Source organism: Saimiri boliviensis, chromosome 3, assembly GCF_048565385.1.
Source record: "Saimiri boliviensis isolate mSaiBol1 chromosome 3, mSaiBol1.pri, whole genome shotgun sequence".
NCBI classification, from domain to species: Eukaryota; Metazoa; Chordata; class Mammalia; order Primates; family Cebidae; genus Saimiri; species Saimiri boliviensis.
In genome coordinates, this window is record NC_133451.1 from 151,846,576 (window position 1) to 151,873,366 (window position 26,791).

The 26,791-nt window shown below is 34.2% G+C and overlaps 1 pseudogene; it reads left to right on the forward strand.

Annotated features, from left to right (window-relative positions):
• Positions 1-4,585: 4,585 nt before the first annotated feature.
• Positions 4,586-4,775, forward strand: LOC101053721 (small EDRK-rich factor 1 pseudogene; annotated as a pseudogene).
• The last annotated feature ends 22,016 nt before the right edge of the window (positions 4,776-26,791 follow it).

A 26,791-nucleotide genomic window follows, 5' to 3' on the forward strand; every position in this document is an offset into this window, starting at 1 on the left:
CTGTTGAAATTCAGTAGGGGTGGGGATAGCCGTAGATCTTTATAGTACAAATATATTGCTATATTACAGAAACATCCTGCTTAGTTGAAATGCAAACATGATCAAGAAAACAGTGCATTGTTTTGTGGATTTATGAGACGAAGGACTTCAGGGTGAGATAGCTCAGTGACTGGTGAATATAGTAAATGTCTGTGAAATAAGAGGAAATAAAGACTCCCTAGCATACAGCAAAATATATTGACTTTTATGATGTTTTTCTTTTTCTGATACACTTTTTCTTCTTGTTCCAAATTGTAAAATAATATGTGCATTTGTTTTCTGCTAAATTGTTGTTTACTGAATTCACTTCTCATCAGTGCTAAAAGGAGTTATTTCGAAGAGGTGGTCAGCGCAGTTGAAAGTATGAGAATAAACTATCCCCATCCAAATCTCAGGTTGAATTGTGATGTCCATTGTTGGGGAGGGATCTGCTAGTAGATGATTGAATCATGAGAGCAGATTTCTTCCTTGCTGTAATCAGGAGAGTGAGCTATCATGAGATCTGGTTGTTTAAAAGTGTGTGACACCTCGCCCTGGTGCTTTTCCCCCTTCTGTGGCCATGCTTATGCCTGCTTCCCCTTTGCCTTCTGCCATGATTGTAAGTTTCCTGAGTCTTTCCCTGTCAGGCTTCCTGTATGGCTGTGGAGCTGAGTCTATTAAACCTCTTTTCTTTATAAATTATCCAGTTTTACTTATTTCTTTAGAGCAGTGCAGGAATGGACTAGTTAGTGAGGGAAAGTTTCTCTCTTGGTGTTGCTATGGTGTTTGGGCTCAGTTTTACTCATTGTCTTATAGAAGCTCTGAACCAAATAATCAGCCTCTGGCAAGTATAATTTGAATTAAAGATCAAAAGTATAAAGTATGTCTATTTTTTAAATTAATCTCAGCTTTCTGTGCAAAGAAAAAAAAGGATAAGAAATATCTAGGTAAAGATAATTTATTCAGAAAAGTAGTTAAGAAAAGAGAATGGCTTCAACGCAGAATATTTATTTTAGAAACACCATCAAACTGGCAGAGGTTTGAATTAAATGACAATGATGTTAATAAAATAGCAAATGTACTATATTTCAATAATAGAAGTGGGAAATCTTTTTAAATAAGTTAATTATAAAGGTAAATTTTTATAAAAAAGAGATAGGGCCAGAGAGATATTAATTTAAAATTATGTGAAAACAGACATTGAATAGGGCTATAACTTTATCATCTTGATATCACATCGTATTGATTATCATAAGGAAGAATTTTTGAATTTATGTTATTGTATAAAATACTTGAGTTTAAGAAGGATTTCATTACGTTTTTTGATAATCACCAAACTGAGGTATTTTATCAAGATACTAAGCATTCTAATGATCACACAATCCCTTAAAAGATCTTTATATAGCCAAATGAAACTATGCAGGTACAAATTGTTCTTTTAGGTGGATAGTATTATTACACCCTAGTTAATCGGATCCCCAGAACTGATTACAAATTACTTCCTTCCATGAGTATACATTTAATGGCAGTGATTTTCCTTCAAAAAAGTAATGTTAGAGTAACAAACATTGACATTGGTCAAAAGAGAGTTTTTATACATCTAAGAAATAACTGTCAGTAGCAATTAAGCTGTTTCATAGGTAAAGCTTACTGAAGGAAGCAGGGAAGAATGAACACACTGTTTTGTAATATGAAATTTACCTACTGAATAGAAGATTCACTATGTGTCATATGTACACATAGTGAGTGATGTACACATTTGTTCATGTGTCAAGAACAAATATGTATTTGTAAGAAACATAGAGCAGGCAAGAATGAATTAAAATATAGGTGCCAAATATGAAGTAAAATCTAGATTTTCATTTATTAATTCTGACAATATATATATAGAATGACTAATGGTCTTTTTTATGGAATTTACATTAATTCAGTGTTCTTGGAGAAAATATTTAGAAGTTTAAAATGTTTGTTCTGGCCGGGCGCGGTGGCTCAAGCCTGTAATCCCAGCACTTTGGGAGGCCGAGGCGGGTGGATCCCAAGGTCAAGAGATCAAGACCATCCTGGTCAACATGGTGAAACCCCGTCTCTACTAAAAATACAAAAAATTACCTGGGCAGGGTGGCGGGTGCCTTTAATCCCAGCTACTTAGGAGGCTGAGAAAGGAAAATTGCCTGAACCCAGGAGGCGGAGGTTGCGGTGAGCCGAGATCGCGCCATTGCGCTCCAGCCAGGGTAGCAAGAGCGAAACTCACTCTCAAAAAAAAAAAAAAAAAAAAAGTTTGTTCTGGAGAATAAGAGGGGCAGTTGATTGAAGACACAGAAATAACTGAGAGCACAGCTGAGACTGGCGAAAATGAATGTGGTACTCTTCAAAACAAAATGATGTAATTTAGAAGCATTCAGCAGCCTATTGGTAGCAATAAAGAATGAATGCAATTTACTACATTAGTTGGATGTGCAGCAGAGTGGTAGAGGTACCTTGAAGTGTTGTATGAGCTTCAGTTGCACAAAAACTTACCGTAGAACTGCAAGAGAAAAAGTCTATGGACTACATGAAATTTTAACATCAAAAGGATAGGCAGAAAAATTAAAACCAGCAAACAAAACTTGAATCAGAAAGCTAGGTAGAAAATCAGATCAGAAGAACACTAACACAAACAAAATTGCAAAAGAGATGTTCAATGCTCCAGAAAGCCTGAGGAAAACTGGGTACAAATGTTAGCTGGCAGATAGATGTAGAAAGAGAAAAGAAGTTGCTGGTGACAGTAGCCTGGCATGCCAGGGAGTCGTTGCTTTTCCTTTGAGATCTGCAAAATCTCTCAGATATTGTATTTCCATGTTTGAACCAGAGCAAGGATCAGACCACCAGTGTACTTAATTCGTCAGTAGAAATTTTGTGCTGCTTTATCAGCACTACTGGGGAGAAAATCTCATATTTTTATTGTGGTAAAATTCACATAGCATAAAATCAACCGTTGTGAAGTGCACAATTAGTGGCATTTTGTACATTCACAATATTGTACAACCAAAAGCCTCATTTTTAATAAGCACAGTTTGTCTTGAAATGTAAAATGAAAAAGCCTGAAGAAATCATGTAAGGAAAGTGTTGACTTCTGGCATAGACCTAAGAGAAATGAAAGAGAACATTTGAAGTAGGTATGGGAATGATTTCACTCTTCACTGACTAATGGTTTTAATTATGGTCTAGAATATCTAACAAGAAATAAGAACATCTCCATCTGGTAGCAAATAACTGACTTTCAAGGAGACACCCACAGTGCCACTTCAGCTAATCAAGGATTGTGGAAAAGCTGTGGTTTTCCTCATAGCTTTATGTCCCTTTACAGTTGTGCATACTTTATTTTCCAACAAGTACCATCTTATTTGGTGTTGTAACAATTTTATAGCATGCTAGGTTTTTTTCTTTTACTTTTTTTTTTTTGAACAGTGCGATTATGTCTTGCAGAGCAGGCTATTATAAATCATCATTTAAATAGAAAATATTTTTTTAAATAGAGTTGTAAAATGATTTTCCTATACCTGCAATTAGTGAAAGTGGGAATTCTAAGCTCAGGAAGGAGTTTTAGTGTTTGGAGAAAATTGAATGAAATTGAAGAACTGTCACATACAAATGATGAGATTAGATAGATTTGGTGATGTGATGTGATGTTATATGTTGGTTGTCATCCAAGGTTCCTGGCTCACAACTTCCCTGGTCCTTGTTACAGTCTTCCATTATAATGTTGGGTGTATTGGGCCTCAGGGGCAGGCTTCTGACCTTGTCCTGTCCTCCTTTCTCCTGCCTTTCTCTTACCTGCTCCAGGTAGGACTCTACTCTTCCCTGGCCTTCCAGATCGTGGGTCTTCAGAACTTTCTCAGAGAGGGTCCTGCCCTATGATCTAGGGGGAAGGAATACTGATGCCCTGAAGCTTCCATAAAATCCCAAGATGATTGGGTTAAGAGAGATTCCAGATAGGTGAACACATGGAGGTTCCTGGAGGGTGGCCACCTGGGGAGAGCATAGAAGCTGTACACCACTTTCTACATGCCTGCCCTATGCAACTCTCCATCAGTACCCTTTGCAAAACCAGGAAATGTAAGCAATTGTTTTCCTCAGTTCTGTGACCTGCACTAGCAAATTAACTGAATCAAAACAGGGAGTCATGGGAACGCCAACTTGATGCCAGTTGATCAGAAGCTTCAGAGGCCTAGAATTGTAACTGGTGGGTGAGGGGCAGTCTTGGGCACTGAGCCCTCACCCTCTGGGATCTGACGCTGTCTCCAGATAGACAGCGTCAGAATTGAATTGGAGGATGCCTTATCTGGTATCCACTGCTTGGTGTGTGACAAAACTCTCCCCCACATTTTGTCACATAAGTCTGTGTTGACTGTTGTGATGTGAGAGTAGAGGAGAACCATGGCTTGAGAAAGTCTTCCCCTTGGGAGAGAAAACAAAGCTGCAGATAAATGTAGAAAGAGAAAAGAAGATGGTGGTGACAGTAGCCCAGCGTGCCAGGAAGCCATTGCTTTTCCGAGTCGCTTTCCTCCAGGTTTGATCGGTGGCCAGCATGGCCCGTGAAAATCAATGAGAACTTGCCTGTCAGAAAAAACATGAAGAAAATCCAGAAAAATAGTAAGGGGAAAAGAAAATAGGATAGCTTGACTACCTCCCAGAGAAAGCAGAGGGACGCTGAGATGATGCAACAGAAGCAGAAGGCAGCTGATGAGAAGAAGTCTTTGCAGACAAAAGAAAAATGACTGGCTAGTTGGAAAACCTGGGTGCTACTGTCAAGTGAGTGTATCACAAGCTCTAAGGTCAAGATTCTGTAGAGTGAACAGTCATTCCATACATTATGACTTATTTTTTAAAAACTATTTTAAACTTTACCTTTCAGCTTGACTTAGTGGGATGCTTTAGAAGCATTCTTCAAAGAATAAAGCACTAACCATGCCAAAAAAAAAAAAAAAAAAAAAAAGGTAGAAATATGAAGACTGAGAAACAGAGTGTAGGTACAGATGTAGAGAATCCAGCTGCTGGTTGTATTTAATAGAACCTGGTTAAGTATTTACACTGCTTTCTCTTATTAAAAACCATGATGGATTCAGATAGTTTCCCTTCTGCTATGAACATAAGATCATAGATGAAACAAAATCTTCAAAGTCAGATCTAACTAAACACCAAAGAATAAAGGAAAAATTCAAAGAGCACAAACTGTAATAAATGTCAACACAGTGAGAAGTGATGGCACTGTAGCCCACAGTAATTGTTACCCTGTATTTAGGCATGAAAGGCTGGGTGTAGGCTTGTGTTTCACACAGGAAGACCAGAGAGACCGCCTCAGGCTGTTGAAGGTGGGGAAACTGGATTTTCTAATCCTGTATAAAATATGCATGAAAATCTTTTCATAGAGATTCTCCATTTGTGAAAAGTGACCTAGAAAAACTCTACTTACACACCAAAAGATTTGGCCTTAAAGTTTTTGCTCTGTCTAGGATCTTAGGTATAAAGGAGGGAAGGAGGGAAGGCAAATATGAAAAATCAAAGCCTTGCGGCCCAAACGTGTCTGCATTTAATTTTTTTCTGTCTAAAATCATTCCAAAACCATTGTAATCCATATACGCTCATCAGTCATAAGGACATTTAAATAATAAAAGCAGAGGAAAAGAAAAAAGTAATGCTGAAAATGAGCTCACACAACTGGATTACATGATATGATTAGAATGTTAGCAGATGGGCCGGGCGCGGTGGCTCAAGCCTGTAATCCCAGCACTTTGGGAGGCCGAGGCGGGTGGATCACGAGGTCGAGAGATGGAGACCATCCTGGTCAACATGGTGAAACCCCGTCTCTACTAAAAATACAAAAAATTAGCTGGGCATGGTGGCGCGTGCCTGTAATCCCAGCTACTTAGGAGGCTGAGACAGGAGAATTGCCTGAACCCAGGAGGCGGAGGTTGCGGTGAGCCGAGATCGCACCATTGCACTCCAGCCTGGGTAACAAGAGCGAAACTCCATCTCAAAAAAAAAAAAAAAAAAAAAAAGAATGTTAGCAGATGGAAATAAAAAGAATTAGGCATGCAAGTATTATGAACATGAAAATCAGAACAAAACCAACAAAGCATGCTAAAGTTTATTGACGGGCTAACAAAATAGAATCACATATATTATATAATATACATATTGTTATATATTATTTATATTTATTATGAGGAATTGGCTCATATAATTATAGAAACTAAGAAGTCCCATCATCTGCTGTCTACAAGCTGGAGACATAGGAAAGCTAGCTGTGTAATGTAGCCTGAGTCTGAAGGGCTGAGAACTGGGGAAGTCAATGATATAAATCCCAGTTCAAGGGCGGAAGGTGACATGAGATGTTCCAGTTCAAACAGCGCGGTGGAAAAACAAAGAGGGTAGATTCCTCCTGTCTTTACTTTCTGTTCTATTCAGGCCCTCTGAAGATTGAATGATACCCAGTCATGTTCTAAAACATAATTTATTTTGCTCAATACACCAACTTAAATTCTAATTAAATTGGAAACACTGTCAAAAACATGCCTAGGAAAACGTTTAATCTAGGTACCCCAGGGTCCATTCACAGTGATGCATACCATTGTCTATCATACTCAACTAGCCGACTAAGAAGCTTAAGAAGAGCTAACCAGAGAATTAGTGACCTGAGAGGTAGATCTAAGAAAACTACCTGACAGAGTACAGAGAAATTTAAGCAGATGGTGATAGTAACTGTAAGGCACACAAAGAGTTTCCTGGGATATTCGTGATATTCTCCTTCTTTAACTAGGGACAGGTTCCATGAGCATGGTCACTTTCTGAAAACTTGTGAAGCCATACAAAGAAGAGTTATAGACTTCTAAAAAAAGGTTTAAAAAGTTTATAGGTACAAAAAAATGTGAAATGTAACACTGGAAATTGTAAAGTGAAAAAAATTATGTAAAAATTTCTAGTAATTATAGAGAAGTAAAAATGGAAATTAAAAACAAGGAAAAAAAACTCATGATGACCAGAAATACAAAACACAAAATAAGATGGTTGAGCTAAATCCAAATGTAAATCTACCTATTTAAATATAGAAAATATTAGCTTTGATAAAACAAAATTTTATTCAAAAAAATCATACCTAAAATTTAATGACTATGAAATTTTGAAATTCAAGAAACAAAAAAGGGTTGACCAAGTATTACTTGCATAAAATATTAATATATAATTAGACTTTACTATATATTTACTACAGATAAAATGAGTCATTAACTAACAATAAAAAAAAATTTGTTAGTCAGATCTCATAGTCTTATATCCAAATATCTGTAATTTAGAAATTACTTAAAATTATTTTTTAACAGAGGCTTTAACATTGCTAAAAAGTTAAGAGAAGATAAATTTTAATAATGGAGAAATAAAGCTCAGAGGAAGAAGTAGGATGTAAGGGGCAAAAGAAAACATAAAATTGAACTTATGTAACATTCTTCTTAAGTTATAAGTTAAGGTAGAATTCAAAGTAGAGCTCATTGATCAATAAAAAATACAAATAACTGAATGGAAAAAATGTGTTTATACTTATTAATACTTCTGAAATGCAGCAAAAGCCATAGAAATTTATAATTTCAAGTACTTTTTTTAAAAAGTAAAATAAAAGAACATGTGAGCTAAGTATTAAACTCAATAGTAAACTAATAATAGTAATTGTAAAAATGTAGAAATATGGAGATAATTATGATAAAAAAATTTAATATTAGGTTAATATTAAAATTTTTTTAAAATGCTAGTTGTTTTATAAATGTTACTAATATAAAATTTCCAAAAGGACTTATCACAAAAAGATAGTAGGCTTACTTTTTAAATAGTTGGAACATAACTATAAGTATAGTGAGATAAAGACAAAAGTTAATGGAAGATAGCTATGTTTGTAATATCAAGAATTCAAAAAACCTAAACATCTCTTACCAGGGGAATGGATAAACACATTTTGCCCTAGCTATATAATGGAATACTGTGCAGTAGAAATTAATGAACATATTTGGATAAATGTCAACTATAAGGCTACATAAATATCCAATTCCAAGAAGAATACATATAGCACGACACCAGCTGAGTAAAGGTTTAAACATACATAATGATATCAGCTTTAAATCTTATATCATCAGATCATTTTAGCTCTTCCTCTATTTTTACTCCTATCTGCCATGCAAAAGCTCTCTGATCAGTTCCCAGCATCAACTTAATCTTTTACCATCTAATTTCCCATCACTTTCTTCAATACTGCTGCTGTCATAGTTCTTGATGATTTAAAAGATAATCTATTACCTGACGTTTTCTGGCATCTCAGTTCTTGAAAGTTCTTTCATCAAGGGATCTTCATCAATATCTTCACTTGTAAGTCTAACATTCAGTCATCGGGCTTTCCAGACGTCACTTCCTGTCTTTGTGACTAATGCACCAGTATTGCCACAACTTTGATCTTACTATGAATTACTGTATTAATTTTCCAGGGCTGTCATAACAAAGTACCTTACTGCCTAGTTCACTGAGAAGAAGGAGGCAATCAAGAAGAGACTTTCTACAATCCTCACTACAATATCTAATAACCCACTTGGATTTGAACTCAAGTTTTTAACTTTTTCCTCTGCATGTCTTTCACCCTCCTATGAACTAGATCTTCTTCCTCTTCCAAATTCTTTGTTTTAGTGATTTTCATTTTTCTCTCAACCATTCCCTTTCTACTGGAACTTTCCTATAAATATATAGACATGCCATTGTTTCTCATATTTTCAAATGACCTCTTAACCTTAAATTTCTCAAATACTTCTCCACTTATCTCCTTACCAATACTAATGATTCCCAGTTTTTCTTCCACTATTCTCTACTGAATCTCTACCAGCAAGATTTCATTGTTACTACCTAACCAGACGGTTCTTATCAAGGTCACCAATGTCTCCCAATAAGAGACTTCCATTGCCATTTCGCAGTCCTATTTTACTTGATCAGTTAGCATTTGTCATGTTTGTTACTCTGAGAACATCACACTCTCCTGGTTTTTCTTTTTTCTCAAAGGATAATCTCAATTCCATAACTGGTTTCTCCTCATCTCACAATCCCATTGTTGCTCACTGGGAGTTAGTGCAGTCATGCACCTTATAATAATATTTTGCTCAACAATGGGCTGTATATACAATGATGGACACATAAAATGATAATGGAGCAGAAAAATTCTGTCATCTAGTGACACCTTAACCACTGTAAAGTCTTTGTACAACCCATTACCTTTTCTATGTTTAGATATGCAAATGCTTACCATTGTAATACAATTGGCTACAGTATTCAGTGCAGTAACATGCTACAGGTTTTTAGCCTAGGAGCAACAGGTTATGCCACACAAGCTAGGTGAGCAAGAGGCTATACAATCTAGCTTTGTGTAAAAATCCTGTGTGATGCTCAGGTGATGACAAAATTGACTAAGGATGCATTTTGAGTATCCTAGTTTAATGATGCATGACTATATTTGGAAATCTTCTCCTTACTATTATGCTAATTCTCTTGAAGGCCATTCAGTGTCATTTATACAGTAATGCTTTCAAATTTTATGTTTGCAATCTTATTTCCCCTGCAGTCCAGGCTCATATATACAACTGTACCCTTGCCATCTTTGCCTGATATTCTAATATATATATTTAATTTACTATGTTTGAAACTGAGCTCCTGATCATTCTACACCACTACCTCCAAACATGCTCTTTTAATAGATTTGTTTGCTTGTTTGTTTCTATTAATGGTAATTCGCTTTCCAACAGCTCAGAACTAACATCTTGACCTGTACCATCATTATCTTTCACCTGGATTTTTGCAGCAGCCTCCCAAGTGAACTTTCTGCCTTCTATCAAGCCCACCACTGAAAAACAAAACAACAACAAAATAAACCTAGTCTATTTTTAACATACAAGGATTTTTGGATTAAAGTACCAATCATATCATGCCTATTCTCTGCATAAAATTCAACCAACTGGTTTCCATCTGACAAAGAGTTGTTAATAAATTATTATGAATGCCCACAGCCAGTCTAAATCTGTACACTCCTCTACACTCTTTCGTCTCTCTGATTTCACTTTCTGCTCCTCTCCTCCTTTCTGTATTTCTTTACTGTTTTTTATATACATCCAGTATATTTTCAGTCCTTCATTTCCTTTAACTCCTTACTCAAAAAACACATTGTCTATGAAACTTGACACTGACCACACTTTCTTCTTCTTATCTCTTACCCTCATCTAACATATTATATTTTAGAAATTTATTTTGCTCACTGTCTGCCTAACTTACTAGAATGCTATCTTTGAGAGAAGAAGGATTTTGGACTGTTTTGTCCTTTGTTCTACATCTGGTAGCTAGAATAATACATAATATATACCACTTCGTATGTGTTGACTGAATAGTTGAAAAATATGTTTGTGTATGTCTGTGTATACTATGAATATATACATATATAGCAAGTAAAAAGATCTGTGCGTGGATAAAACAAACACCAAATTGGAGAGATTTATCTCTTAGGTGAATAAATACAGGAAAGAAGTGATCTGAGGAGTATATAAGGGGATTCAAATTATTTGTGTTTATTTCATTAGTTTAGTGAAGAATGCATATTTATTATTTGTACTTTTTTTGTATGTCAGAAAATTAATTTTATATGAAGATAATGACATACTAATCATACTTGGATCTAATTAGCAACCAGATTAGTTGGATAAAATTCTATTTTGCTATGTTGTCTTCCTAATCACTCCCTTAAAAATTCCATGTATGTGTTTAAAAAGTTGCTTGATTTTAAAAATATCCTTCATTTCTCTGTATTTTGTAATTTTAGACATTTTTCTACTGTGGTGTCTTTTGGTTTTTGGCTTTAATTTCATTTTTCAAAATTTCTAGCATCTCTTTCACCTCTCTGTCACTTTTCATTAATTGTTTTTTATCCTCATTATAGGTCATAGTTTTCTTTTTCTTACCGTATCTGTTTCTTTAGACTGGATGCCAGACATTCTGAATTTTACATTCAAATGGTGCTGTGTAGATTTGATTTTCTATAACTTTTTGGATCTTTATTTGAGAATGCAGTTAATTTACTTTGAGACAGTTGAATCCACTTTGGTCTATTTTTTATTTTTTTATTTTTTATTTGTTAGATCACTCCTTAGCAGTGCTTACCATCAGGCTAACATTACCCATTACTGAGGTAAGAGTCTTTTGAATATTCTATAGAATGCCTTGTAGATCCTGAAATGTTCCAGTCCGTCGATTTCCTGCCCTGTGTGAGTACCAGGCACTCTTTCCTCTAATTTTATTGAATGACCTTTCCCTCAATCCTAAAGTAGTTTCCCCACCTGCATGTGCTGCTTAGTACTTTGCTGAGTACTCAGGGGAGACTCTGCAGACAGCCACGGTTTTCTCCCTGTGCAGTTTTCTCCTCTCTGGTACTTTCACCTGGCGGTTACATCCACTTAGTTGTCCCCAGGGTCTCTACTAAGCTTCCTTAACTCAGGGAGTTTTCTGGACTCTGTACCAAGGCTGAAACCTTTCTCAAGGCAATAAGCTGAAATAAATGTAAGATTCCTCCAGGTTGCTTTCCTTCTTTCTGGTATTGCTTCTGTCTTTTGTTGCCTGGTATTAAGTGTCTTAAAGATTATTGTTTCTTTTCTTCTCTTTTTGTCCTGTCTTTTGGTTATTTCAGATGGGATTATGAATCTGTTTCTTCTTATTACACCTTGATCTGAGCTTGTGTTTGATTACCTATCACTTTCAACTGTATTTACTCTTTAACTGTATTTGATTTAAAAAATACATTGCTTGTTTCTTTCTTCAATATTTTTATGCATTTTTCCTTTCTATGTTTTGCTTTTCCTCTGCTCTTTTCTACTGTGGTATCTATTGGATTTTAATTTGAACTCCACCCTCTAATTTCATCCCCAGTAACTCCTGTGGTCTGAGAGGTTTTGTTTTATATCTTCCGTTTGCCTAGGCAAATAGTTCTGAGCATTTTTGTTTTTTACTTTAGCTGATCTTTCAATGTTTGCATAACTCTTTATAATTCATTCCCCCCCCCCATTTACATGTATTAAATCAATGCTTTCATCTTTGTCGCTGTGTGTTTCTGGTATTTTCCCATTATTTATTAAAAGACTATCTAGTTTCCTTTTATCTTTTCTTTTCTTGGAATACACTTGCATGGTGTTAGACTTCATTTATTTATTTTTTTGTAGTATCTGATGTTTAAATGATGTGGGTTTTCTGGGAAGATTAGCTTGGGCACAGTTTCAAACTTTTTGTTTTGTTTTGTTTTTAAATAATTTGCTATCTGTGATCTACTCCCAGATGATCTGATATCTAATGTTTTGGTCCCGCTCAATTTCAGTTCTGTGCTTAGTATTTGGTCTCTATGTGAATAGTTTTCTTTTATAAGAGAATTAGCTTGATATTTCTCAAATTTTCTGGGGAATATACTAAGAGAGAAATACTAGGTCATTTAGGTCTGCTTACAAGTTTTTTATTTCTGTTAATTCGACTTCTATGAGAAATTTTCCTATTTTCACTGGTCATTCCCAGATGCATCTATTCAGGTTGCCACTCAGTATAAAACTTGAAGTGAGAAGAATAAATTGGCTTTTCTGGGAAGAAGGATATTTACATGAAATTGTGGATATTTTTGCATTTTATTTTCACACTGTCATTCCTAGTTGCTGCTTTGGTGGTATGACCAACCCCATTATTATTTTCAGATTCATCAGGCTTCTGTTGCCTATTTTAAAAAAGATGTAATCAGATGTTAACAACTGTTGACTTGTTTGATTCTTAGAAAAAAGTTTGGAAGTAATTTTAATATACTCAAGTTTACTATGTGTATAATTTTATAAAATAATGCAAAACTTAAAAGAGAAAAAGAAAATTTAATGAAAATATATCAATCGTCATAGTAAGAAATATTATACAAGAATAAATCTAACAAAGGAAAACTTTATCCATGTTTATGGATAAAGTTTGTAAACCTATTGAAGGAAATAAAAGTATGCTAAATAATTAAAGATATATATTGTGCTTGTGAGTGACAAAATTTAGCATTACAAAGATGTCAATTTTGGCCAAGCAATTTTATTCATTCATTGTATCACAGAATTCCATAAAACTCTTGTTAAATGTATACTAAAGTTAAAAACAAATTTGCCAAAATATTAAAGAAGAAAAAAAGCGAGCTTGTCAATATTTATTATAATGATAACATTTGTATGATTACAGTAATACATTAGTAATATACAAAAGAAAATGCATGGATACATGCATGGTAAACTTATTCAAGTGAGGGCAAGGATATCACATAAACTGAGAATGTTTAAGCGAAGCAAAGATGAGAAATGTGAATACATAAAGACTGCAGTCCCCTTTGTAATGTTTTAGTGCTTTAACAAATATGGGAAGTAAAAATGAACAAACGTCTACATCATTAAATCTGAATCATTATTCTGAATATGTATTATTCTGAATCATTATTCTTCTTCTCTTCCTTCTTCTTCTACTTTTCCTCTGCCTCCCCTTCTTTCTTTCTTTACCCCTTCTTTCATTGTTTCTTCTCCTCCTTCTTACCCGTTCTTATTTCCTCCTCTCTGTTGTCAGGAACTGTGCATTATTTTTCAAATATATCTAAATTATTTGGTTGTTTTTGATTTGTCATTAGAGAGTGTTTCAGATTTTACAAGAAAAAGAAAATGTTTATGTTGTTCTATTGCTCTCCTCTAACTTCCTGTTTTTATTTTGTGTGGTAGTGTGAATGGAATCTTTGAACAGAATTTATGAGGAGAAAACAGCTGTTAGCAGCAAATGATAGAGTTCATTAGCTGTCCTTACAATATGCATTGTGCATAATTGCATGGTTCCAATTTTATTTTAGTGTTAAAGTCTTTTAAAAATATATTGGTAATTACCAGACCACCAGGCACTAAAGCCCATGATGAATAATCAGTTTTGGAAAATACTTTAAATACTGCAAAGCTATTTGATTCCTTAAAAGGAGGCAGAGAATACAATATTAGGCAATAAGCCTAGCTAAAAATTTTTCATATATGGAAAAACTAGCCATGGGAATTTCTGTAGTCGTTTTTAGGAATTGTATTTGAGGCAAGGCAATAACAACACAAATAACATGGTGGACAATGAATATCTGTTACTCACCTGAAATTAGTGAAAAAGTGATCCATGAAGTGAAGGTCATATTCAGTTACACATGGGTAAAGCATGCCAGTCTGAATAGTGGGTGAGGGGGTCTATTACCAATGAAATTTAATAGAGTAGAGTGCTGGGAATGCTATTTTATGCATTATCTTTTAGATTAACAGTGACATGGCACAAGCAACTAATGATGGTTGATCTGATTTTTCTTTTAGTGTGTTAAAGGTATCTATAGAAATAAAAATAGAAAAGAAACACATTAAGCAAGTTCAATGCCTTCCAGTGTATTTGGTCATGGCCCTGTAGGAGAGTGAGTCCACCATGGCACCCTGCCGACCTTGCACATATCCACGTAAGTCACACAAACAAAGATTTGAACCACAAGTAATCTGAGTCTTAGCAGAATGCCTATGAGGTTCCTGGAACATAAAAGGATGGAGTGCATGCAGGGAGCTTCTGCAAGGCCGTTTCCTACTCACCTCGAGTGATCTCTTTGTTTTTATGAAACAATTTCTCATCACCTCCTGAATTCTGATGAGGTTTGAAGCTTCAGGAGAGCCACACTCAGAAAAGAACTTCAGAAGCATAAGTCCACTTCATTGCAGTGTGGAGTCAGATCCTCAGCAGCAGGACATCCTGCTACTTACGCCAAGGTGTACTGTTTTGTTTGGTGTTGTTTTTTTTTATTTTAGGACAAAGCATGGGAAGCTGGCGTCTTGGCTAATCTTTTTCTCTTGAGAAAGTAATAACGTAAGTAATGAAGTGTTTGAATCTAAAAGTGGCTTGCTGTATTTTTATCAGTCAGGCTTCAGCTTTGGCCTGGACTTGATTTTTGTGTGCTTGACAACTTCCGCTTAAGAAATTCATTTTGCATCACTGAAAGAGGGCAGCAGATTATTTTTCCAGCACTGAATCAACAAAGTTGTTAATCTTGTTTCATGAGACCTTGCATTTTGCCCTTGGGACCACACAGACACACACATCTGTATATCCATAATATAGTCCCCGAATGTTCACTGATAACCAGTTCTCCTTTCATTTTAATGTACTATTTTATCTAGAGATATGATTCTGCCAAGTCTCACTTCCACTCTCACAGGAAGTTAAATACTGCTGTTGAAGTACAATTTTTACAAACAGCTGTCTTTATATACACACACACACACACACACACACACACACACACACATATATATATGTGTATATATATATATATATATATATATATATATATATATTGAGGCAGTCTCACTCCTACCACAGTTTTTATAACCAGCTCTATGTGTGTGCGTGTACATATATATATATGTGTGTGTGTATGTGTGTGTGTGTCTGTGTGTTTGTGTCTGTGTGCGTGTGTGTGTACATATATATATACACATATATGAGATATATATGCACACATACATATGTATACACACACACACACACACATATATATATTATATATATATATATATATATGAGAGAGATGAGAGAGAGAGAGAGAGAGAGAGAGAGAGAGAGAGAGAGAGAGTCAGGGTCTCACTTCTATTGCTCAGGCTGGAGTGCAGTGGCATGATCATGGCTGACTGCAGCCTTGACCTCCTAGGCTCAGGTCATTCTCTCACCTCATTTTCCTGAGTAGCCGGGACTGCAGGCATACACCATGTCCAGCTAATTCTTTTCATCTTTTTAGTAGAGATGAGGTTTCACCATGTTGCTCAGCCTGGGCTCAAACTCCTGGACTCAAACTATCCACCGACCTTGATCTCCCAAAGTGCTGGGATTACAGGCATGAGCCACAATGCTCACCATCTTAACATTCATTTCAAATATCTCAGGATCTAATTACTCAACTAGAAGGAGCCCTTCAAATCACCTGTTAAGAGTGTATGATTTTTAGTTTTAATGAAGCTGTCTACTTTTGAGACCCAGAATTGGCAGAAGCTGTATGACAAAATATATAAAGACAGACTGAACTGAATAATTGAAAGATAATCTCTGAGAAAAGGAATATGGTCCCTTTGTTTTACTGCTATTATTTTTATGCATAGAATTGTATTAGGTACAATGTAAGTACTCAATTATAATTTTTGATTGAATAAAGAAATACCAGCATAGCATAGCATAACATAACACAGCATAGACTAGAACAATTTGTCCTGAGGCATGGTGCAAAACTTTCTATTATTTTGAAAAGATATTAATCTAATTTCAGTCTTATAATTTAAAGTGACAAAGAATGACATTGCCAAAAGGAGTTTACATTACATGGTAGTTAATTTTATGTGCTAACTTGACTGGGCTAAGAAATTCTCAGATGGCTGATGCAATATTTTTTCTGGGTGTGTCTATAAGGGTGGTTCTGAAAAACGTTGGCATTTAAATTGGTAAACTGAGTAAAGAAGATAACCCTCACCCATGTAGGCAGGCATGATCTAATTTACTGAGAGCCTCTGTAGGATAGAGAGGTAGATGAATTTGCTTTCTAACCGAGCTGGGATATCCATCTTTTTCTGTCCTTTGGAGATCAGCACTCTTGGTTTTTAGGCCATTGAACTTGGACTGGATCTTACATAATCAGCTCCTGCTGTTCACAGGCCTTGAGACTCAGGCAGAATTACAGCAGCTTTCCTGGGCCTCCGTCTGGCAGACAACAGTTCATGAGATTTAGCTTCTATCATCACGTGAGCCAATTTTTTATAATAAATCTTATTACATCCTTATATATACTATTGGTTATGTTTCTCAGGAGAGTCATAACTAATACACATGCATCTTTAGTACCCTAGTGTCTTCGTACTGGGTAAGGAGCAGAAGGTGGAGAAATCATTTTGTTCTTTCTTTTAGTTGATGGTTTGAGAAAAGAAGCAAGAAAGAAAAAGTAGAAATCCATCTACATATTTTTAGTAAGAAAATGTACTACTATGAATGTTACTTTGTATTATAAGGTAGTGGGTTCCAGCAGAAATATACGTTTATTAAACCATTTGTAAAGAACACATACGTTGGCAAGGGAAATGCTGATCTGAGCTATTAGGTTGGTGCAAAAGTAATTGCAGTTTAGGACCGTGAATTTTAAATCATTATAACTAGGCCACACACATCTTTATTAATCAAAATAGGAGCCATTACAATCAACACATCTTTTATCAATGTAAAATAAGTTTCAATTTGTTTATTCCTGTAGCGTAAAAAAGCCATGATTCGAGATTCTATGAACTCTTGGAAAGCATTTTCTGCATCCTGCTGGTCGTGAAAGCATTTTCCCTGCAAAAAGTTTTTAGATGACTGAAGAAGTGGTAGTCAGTCAGCAAGAAGTCAGGTGAATAGGGCAGACGAGGCAAAACTTTGTAGCCCAATTCAATCAACTTTTGAAGCATTGGTTGTGCGACATGTAGTCGGGCATTGTGGTGAAGAATAGGGGCATTTCTGTTAACAAATGCTGGCTGCGAGTATTGCAGTTTTGGGTGCATCTTATGGATCTCTGAAATGTAATGGCTTTGCTGGGGTTCAGAAAGCTGTAGTGGATCGGACTGGCAGCAGACCACTAAACAGCGACCATGACCTTTTTTTAATGCAAGTTCAGTTTTGGGAAGTGCTTTGGAACTTTTCAGTCTAACCACTGAGATGGTCTTCACCAGTTGTCATATAAAATTCATTTTTCATCACAGATCACAATCTGAATGAGAAATCCTTCATTTTTGTGGATTAGAGAAGATGACAGTTCAAAACGACAATTTTTTTTTTTTATTTTTGCTCAGCTCCTGGGACACTCGCTAATCAAGCTTTTTCAGCTTTGTACTTTGCCTCAAATGCGGAAAGACCTAGGAACAGTCAATTCAGTTCTTCAGCTACTTCTTGTGTAGCCGTAAGAGGATCAGCTTCGATGGCTGCTCTCAATTGGTCATTGTCAACTTCCGATGGCCAGCCACTCGACTCCTCATCTTCAAGGCTCTCATCTTCTTTGCAAAACTTCTTGAACACCATTGCCCTGTATATTCATTAGCAGTTCCTGGGCTAAATATGTTGTTGATGTTGAGAGTTATCCCTACTGTTTTACAACACATTTTCAACTCAAATAAGAAAATTGCTCAAATTTGTCTTTTTCTAACATAATTTCCAGTCTAAAATAAACATAAAATAAATAGCAAGTGATGTCTTTAACAACGAAAAAAAGTAAAGTAAGAAGTGTTCATTAAAATGATGTATACCAACCATATTTATTTAAGAATGTATTCCAATATCAAATGGCAAATTTTGACAATGCAAAAATGCAATCACATTTGCACCAACCTAATAACAATCTTTTATTTGTATTTTTGTTGGGGAAAAAATTGAAATGAAGAACAAAAAATGAAATGCAAACATACATATTCAGTCTCCAGAATTCATGTCAATTAAGATATTATCACATTTAATTTCTTTTTTTTCTAAATAATAAAATTACCTACATATCTAAAATTGGTTTTATCTTCTATCATTTTTTTCTGCCCATATCTATACCACAATCACTGCTATCTCTGCAATAAGAATTGTAAAACTTGGACACGTGGGTGAAACAAAGATTTGATTCATGAAAATCATTTTCTTCTTGAGAGAAGTGGGCTGTAAATGGCATTCTAAAAATTCCAGCTCACCTTTCAGGAGAGGTGGGTCACCTCTAAACTTAAGCGAAGTGAGTAGAACCTCCTCAAGAATTTTTAATAGTGATGGGTTGATTTGAGTTTTCTGTTCTTCTGGAAATGTACAGGACAAAAGAGACAGATCGACTAAATGCTTTGATAATTTGGCAACAAAGTCTCACTGATGCTTTGGAATCAGCTTCTACTCTCTGAGTGTATTCAGACAAACAATCTAAAAGATTTCTGTGGACCAAATAAAAACTGTGGGATGTTATTGTCTTTAATTTTATCCTTTAAAACCATTAAGAGGAGCAAATGGTAGCAAATAGGCTTTAGCAGAGGACAGAATGGAGGTGAAATGCTAGATTTCTAGCATGGAGAAAGCCACTTAGCAGAAAAGAGTACATTCGCCCAAGCAAAGAGAATTTTATGAATAAACTGAGCAGGCAGAGGGAAAAGTTTATAAAAGGGTTGCATAGAGGCTGAATTGTGTCCCCTCAAAATTCATATGTTTTAGTCCTATCCCACAGTACTTAAAATTGTGACTGTTACTTGACGATAGCACCTTCAAAGAGGTAATTAAGGTTAAATGAAGTCTTTACAGGGGGTTCTCATCCAAAATGAATGTTTTCCTTATAAGAAAAGGAGATAATGACACAGGCATACACAGAGGAAAGACCACATGGAGTCACAGGGACTTTCTCTTCCCTCATTGGCTTGTAGTTGGATATCTAGATGTTTAGCAAGTACAAGCCAAAGAGAGAAGAGAAAGAAGCCTCAGAGTTCATTAACTCTGATGACACCTTGATCTTGGAATTTCAGCCTCCAAAACTGTGGAAAAAGTCAATTTCTGTTATTTAAATCAACCAGTTTATGGTATTTTGTTATAATAGCTCTAGCAAACGAATACTGTGTGATAGGTAATGATGGACATCATTCACAAATAACTATGCAGAAAAGAGCATGGCATCAAAGACCATGAACAAAACTTGCAGAAAATATGAAGATAATTATGACAAACATTATTTTACTTCTTTACTGAAGAAATATCAAATAAAAATAATAAATAAGGATATATAATAATTAATTTGACAAATCAAATTGATTGTAGATTTTTTTCTAATGTCTATTGAACAATCATAAATACTAACTGTATATAATTGGACTCAGAAGAGAAGGGGATGGTGGACTTCAGAAGAAATAGCTTCATTATAAATGAAGGAGACAAATGTGCTAATAGTTGGAAAGGAAAATAGCAATGAGAGGTTGTTTGCTCAAACAAGTGTGCTTTAAATAATAGAAATAACGTCATAAGAATAATCTACTAGAAAGAAATCAATTAGCAATATAGCAAAAAAGGAGAAAGCTATCTGAGTCTAGCACATGAGTAGACCAAAGAAGAGAGGATGTGATATAATAGAATGAGCAGTTGGTCATTGCTAAGAGGGCAGAATCATTGGAAAGAAGGCAGAGAATATGTGATGGGTGTAGATGTGGTCATTAAAGGCTGCTAATATTCTCTTCTGATTGTTTTTGTCTTATCAGTGAAACAGGAAGTGAAGTGATTGGCTGAGTGAAAGGAGATTTTGACTTGAGTTTGGTAAGGTGAGACTCACGAGAATGATTGTATGTTTCATCCTGGCCATGTGCAGATGCTAAGCTGTTCGCACAGAGTAGGTGGAGATTTGGACCTAACCAAATTTGCGTGATTGTTAATTTTGGTTTTCCACAATGTGATATTCTATTATTTATATCAAACAGAAGATTGAATACGCTTCAATTCATCTAATATCTTGATAAAAACTGGTCTCAGAAATTTTCTGTGCATAAAAGAACTGGGGAAATGGCAGATAGCAAAAGGCAAGCTGTATGTTCCTTAATATTTTCAGTAAGTATAGATTACCTTGTGATTCATAAAGTGTTATAAGTGTGTTTATAATTTGAATATAAAATGACAAAGTTGAATGAAGCAAATTTTACCTATAAGATTGATATGAAATTTTACTAAAAAACACCACAATAAGCTAAGTTTGGGCAAATGATTAAAAATGACTACTAAAGCCAGTACATAGAACACTCCAACTCAGATCTAAATATCAGAGTCAATTTTAAGATAACTATAGTGTTTATATCAAGAAAAAATTCTTTTTTCCACTTCTGGAAATGTACACACATATTTAGCTGTCAGATTTTAAGGTTATATGTGCTTTTTAGAGGGGTACAGAGCCAGTGATTAAAAACAAGAGTGACTCAACCTTAAAGAAAATGATGTATAGGAAAGTTATAAAATATGCAAACTGTGCCCTAGAGTTTCAATAATTTTATGAATATTAACTGTCATTTCTTGAGTTGGATCACAATTCATGACATGGTAAAAGTGCAAAGAGATCATATGGGGTAAATCACTTTGCCTACATGAAGGGACAGAGACACATATAAAGGAGAGAAACTGAACATCATTTGGGTGCCTTTAAATTCTGACTCTCTTATGTTGTATATACATGTAACGGATTAAATATATAATTTGTCTTTGAATTTTAAAATTCCTTAATAAATCAGAATTTCATCCATACTAAATGGATGTATGCAAATACAGTACAGTGCTATACATATTGTAGGCATTTATTGCGTGCTTCCTTGATAGACCTAATGTTCATTTCTCACCAAATGTCAGTCTTAAGATTATTTTGCCTTAGGTACCATTACTTTTAAATATTTAGCCTCATGATGTCTCGTAGTTTTCCTCTTGAACCAGGCAGTTATGTCTCTAAAGACAAAAACATGCAAACAAACAATTTTTTTTCTCTTGCTTTGAAATTAGATCATCTTAACATTTAGCAGTCTGCTTCAATTATTCTGACAGTACCTTGAAGAACAAGTACCTGATGAGTAACTTTATAACTGTAATAGTCCAAAGAGAAGGGACCACATCCTATTGATTGGATGAGTCTAAGAGAGACATCTGCTGGCTACCTTTGAATAGTTACTCTGAAAAATTGTCAGAATCAGTAGTTCTATTTTTTAATGTATAATTAGGAAAAAGAAAAAAAGTAGTAAAATAATTGAGAACACTTACAGAATTTAGTTTATTCAAATGATGTTGATAATTAGACTATAACTGCAAGTTCACAATTAGACAAACAAGTAGGAGCACTTAAAAAAATGCTGTAGATGTGCTGATTGCTAACGAAGGTCCTTCTTTTAAATAAGTGGATATTATAACCATATATCATATATATAAAGTAATAGTAAATGTATAATTCTGAAACTAATATAGTATTTAGCTAGGCAAAATCATTTATTACAAATCAAAATCTGCAAAAAGAATGGCAAAGAATAGAACACATTATAAAATATTATCCTCAAATATTAACCCATAAAGTTTTACAACTGTCACATCTTTATATACATATTGGTCTCATAAGACCTTTCCTTTTTTCAACTCTATTTATTTGTTAATCTAAGTGGTACCCAAATGCTCATAAATATTATTATGCATATTTTTTCTACAATCATCATTTCCAAAGATACCAAGGAAAAGAGTGTATAATTTAAGTAGTTTTATCTGTTTGGCACAAACTGTCTTATACATACATTGCTTTTTTAAAAAAAATCCATTTAAACAGAAAATTAAACATCAACAAATAAAGCAGAGTTAAAGCCATTGAAAAAAGTAACATCTCATACACAAGATTCAACATTGTAAAAAGATTTTAGCCACTTGAAAAGTCTCTCTTTTTATATGAGTAATATAAAAATAGTCAGTGATTATATATTTAGAAGTGGTTTATTCCTTTGACCAACTTTGCAAAACATAAAAGACTTAATCTCTTACAGCAAATTTCTTTTGCTTCAAACCAGTGGTTTATCAGGAAATAGATCTGACTCTTTCTCCTGTTGGCACTATTGCTGCATTGCACATTTGATACCTTTCCTCTGCAGTGAGTTACTACATCAATGACCTTTATTTTGTTTTAAAGAATTGTAACATTTTTGTGTGTGAGAGTAAGAAGTTCTAAAGGCATCTTCCCAAGACCTTCACTTTTTTCTTGCATTAATATCAGCTTCAGACATATGGGGTTCATCTAGGAAACATCAATTCTTTACCCACCAAGGCCTCTTGTCACTTTTCTTTCTCACATGTTCCATAGAAAACATCATTTTTTAAATATTTGTATGGTGTGTGACTCATATACAGTTTCACATTTCAAAAAATTGGTCTGAATAATTCTGCCAATAAAGATTATTTTTCCTGGCTTCATCTAATATTTTTTCATTCTATTTTCCTTCATTCAAATTATACTCAAACTAAAATAGAATTGTTTTATTAAACTTACTTCCTATGTTGTTTCAAAAAATTTTTGGAAAAAATGTATTCTGACTAGAAATAGAAACCAATTATTTTCACTTACACATGAAGAAATTGAGATTCAGAGGGAGTCAACAATTTCCCCCAGGGTTGTTTGTTTACTTGTTTTTGTTTAGTTTAATATATTGCTCAGGCTGGCCTTCTATATCATTCTGCTCATTAAACATTTTAAAAAATTATCTTCTCTCTTAAAGAAATTTTAGGTGTTCCCTGAATAATTGTGTAAGATCAACTTGGAAATCAATGATAATTTTCAATAACTATTCTATGTCTCCAATTTTATTCTTCTTTTATATATATTGTTTTATTAATTTCTGATTATTATCTACTCAGATCTGTATTTTCCTCCTTTGGAATAGTAATCTCAAATCGTTTTTACTGTGCAACCAATACTTAAAGAATTCATTGTTCGTACTACCAAAATATTTACTTTCTTATACATTTGATGAAATAGTACTATATACATACATTTATATATTATGGAACATACTGTCAACATTTCAAATGATAAAGTATACATTAAAAGAATATAAGAGGATTATTGTGTCCATTCCAATTATTTCTATATTTATAATTTGGCCTAGATATAAATAGTTTATTTAATAATATTTGAAACTGACAAAAAAAAAAAAAAGCTGACACGGTGTAAAGATAACAAAGTGAACAAAGTGCATCTGCTCTTGATCCTAACCTGACCATTGTCCTGTTGAAAGATGGTGCATAGAACAATTTGAATATACCATTTTCTAATGATAGCATTCTAACTTTCTATTTTTTCACTACCTTAGTCCTATTATAGTGAGCCTTTATATACATATTATCAATGCTTCCACACTTTTTTAACCATGCAATCTATTCTATCCCAACTTCCTGCTCTATTTTTATGTGAAACTCACCCTTTAATCAACTCCTGCATATCTCATTCTTTTTCTCTGACCATCCTTTATCTGCCTGTTCTTACAACAAGCTCAATTCAGCTATACTTTTCTCTTCTTTTAATGCCAGGTTATAACTAGAGAGAAAGTTACAAAACAGTTTTACTCTGTGGTACTTCACCTGTATGGTCTTCACATTCTGCTGGAACTTCAGCATTTTTTCAGCATTAATCCTTTTAATGTATATTTTACATCTTTAATCTCTGTAACTATACATTAAAGTTTCACCGCCTTCCTCAAACCCTGTCTTTCTCTCTGTCTCTTAATCACTCCACTCTTGACTGAAAACTTTGCCTACTACTTTATTTGATAAATAGAGGCCATTATATATCAAATTTAATTTATCTATTTAGCCAATATTTATTATGCTCTTCATTGTTTTGGACATACAGCAGTGGAAAAGCGTTATTTTGGGCCCTTACATTTCATGAGCGAGACAGATGTGGCAGATTCAGTTATTACCTCACTAGCGTCTTTTCTCATTATAATTGTGCTTATCTGGGGCATAGAATTTAACAGTGATTATGGATGCAGGGTGCTATAACTAGTATTTTTAATTTTATTTCATCTTTACTTTCTGATATTTTACCTAATTAATCTGTATTAATTATATAATTTTTTAGAGTCTGTATAAAACAGAAACCAATGACTAACCTATATGAAGTTAAATAATACACAAGGATTATTTTGTTTAATCCTTGCCACAGAGAGTTTGGTGATAATTAGGTAGGCAAGTCTGTGTAAATATGAAATGCAATGGTGAGATTTACAAGGGTCAACTAATTGACTCAAGATCAAATATCCAGTAAAGAGACAGACACCTGTGATGTAAATCTAGGCAAATCTATCCAAGGAGCACATGCAATTAATCTAAGAAAAATAATCTCCAAGTAGCACAGACATTTCTAAAATATCAACAAATTGTTGGCTGCATCAGCTAAAGAACTGATGTTTACCAACCACTCTCAATTTATGGCTTACAAAGATTCTTAAAATTAAGAACAAAACCTGTGATGTGTCCTCACAGGCTCCACAGGATGTGGTCACTGTCTACCTTTACCAACTTCATATTGAACCACTATTTCTAGACTCTGAAGCTCAAGCCTTAGGGGCTCTTAGTTATGTTTGTTCAGTGAATACTACATGATCTTTTTCATGTCACATGCTTTACATGGGATATTCTTCCTGTCTGTGAAGATCTTCACAATCACACGTACCTATTCCACTTTAACCACTGTACACAATTAAATCTATCACTCTGATTATGAATATAATAATGTTTTAGTTACTTTTTTATTATGATATAATTGTAGGTACCTATGAAGTTGTAACAAATAATACAGAGATATTCAGTCAACCCTTCGCCCAGCTCCCTCCGGTGTTAAAATTGTGAATAATTGTAGCGCTATATAACAACCAAGAAATTAGCATTGATCTAATCTATTATTCAATTTTTATATTTTATTTGCATTAATTTCTGTGTGTGTGTATTTATTTCTGTACAATTTGGTCAGGTATGTAGAGTTGTGTGACTATCACCACAGCCAACACACACAAAATTACATCACAAGGATCATTTGCAAACCCTTTTATTGCTAAAGCCACCTCTCTTCCTCCTTCATAATTCCAGGCAATTATTAATCGTTCTCTATCTCTAGAATATTGTCCTTTTAAAAAAGAATTTTATATAAATGGAATATGTGTAAACTCTTAAATCTTTTTTCTCTATTTTTACTTTTTTTGGTGATAGTCTTTTTAGTTTTTAGGACATTTTACATATATAGAAAAACTGTGAAAATGAATTGAAGAGTTCCAATATATTCAGTTTCCTGAGAGTTAGCATCTTATATTAGCATGGTATAATTACTGTAATTAATGAAATAAATATTGATACATTAGCATTAAATTAGATGTTTAATTCATATTTTCTTAGTATTTATATAATTCTTTTTCTTTTCCAGATTTCATCAAGAATATCATATTATATTTAGTTCTCAAGTCTCCTTCAGTTTGTCTTGGCTATGACAGTCTCAAAATGTATTTGTTTTGATGGCCTTGAAGTTAGTGTTGTATATTTTGAAAAATGTCTTTCAGTTGGATTGTCTGATATTTTCCCCATTATTAGACTGGATTGCAGGTTTTGGGAAGGAAGACCACAAGGGTAAAATGTTATTTTTATTTTAATCACATCTTATCAAAAGATTTGCTATCAATATTACACTACTGCTATTTCTTTGATCATCTAGCAGAGATAATTTTTCTCAGATTTTACCACTATAAAGTTTTTTGTTTCCCTTTTGAAACCGTCCTCTTTGGAAGGAAGCTACAATGAGCAGTCCACACTTAAGAAGAGGAGAGTTATGCTTTACCACCTTGAAGGCAGAGTACCTACATAAATTATTTGGAATTCTTCTGACCAAGAGACTTGCCTCTTCTCTTCTATTTATTTGTTAATTTTATTACTTACTTTACATCAGTATACATTTATAAATACTTATTCTATATTTTGGTTATAATTCAATACTATTTTATTTTATTGCTCTAATTCTTCCAGCTTTGGCCACTGGTGGCTCTTTATTTAGCTCTTGTGTCACTTTCACATGAATATGGGATTGTTTGTGTTTGTCGTGGAGGCTTCCTCATTTTCT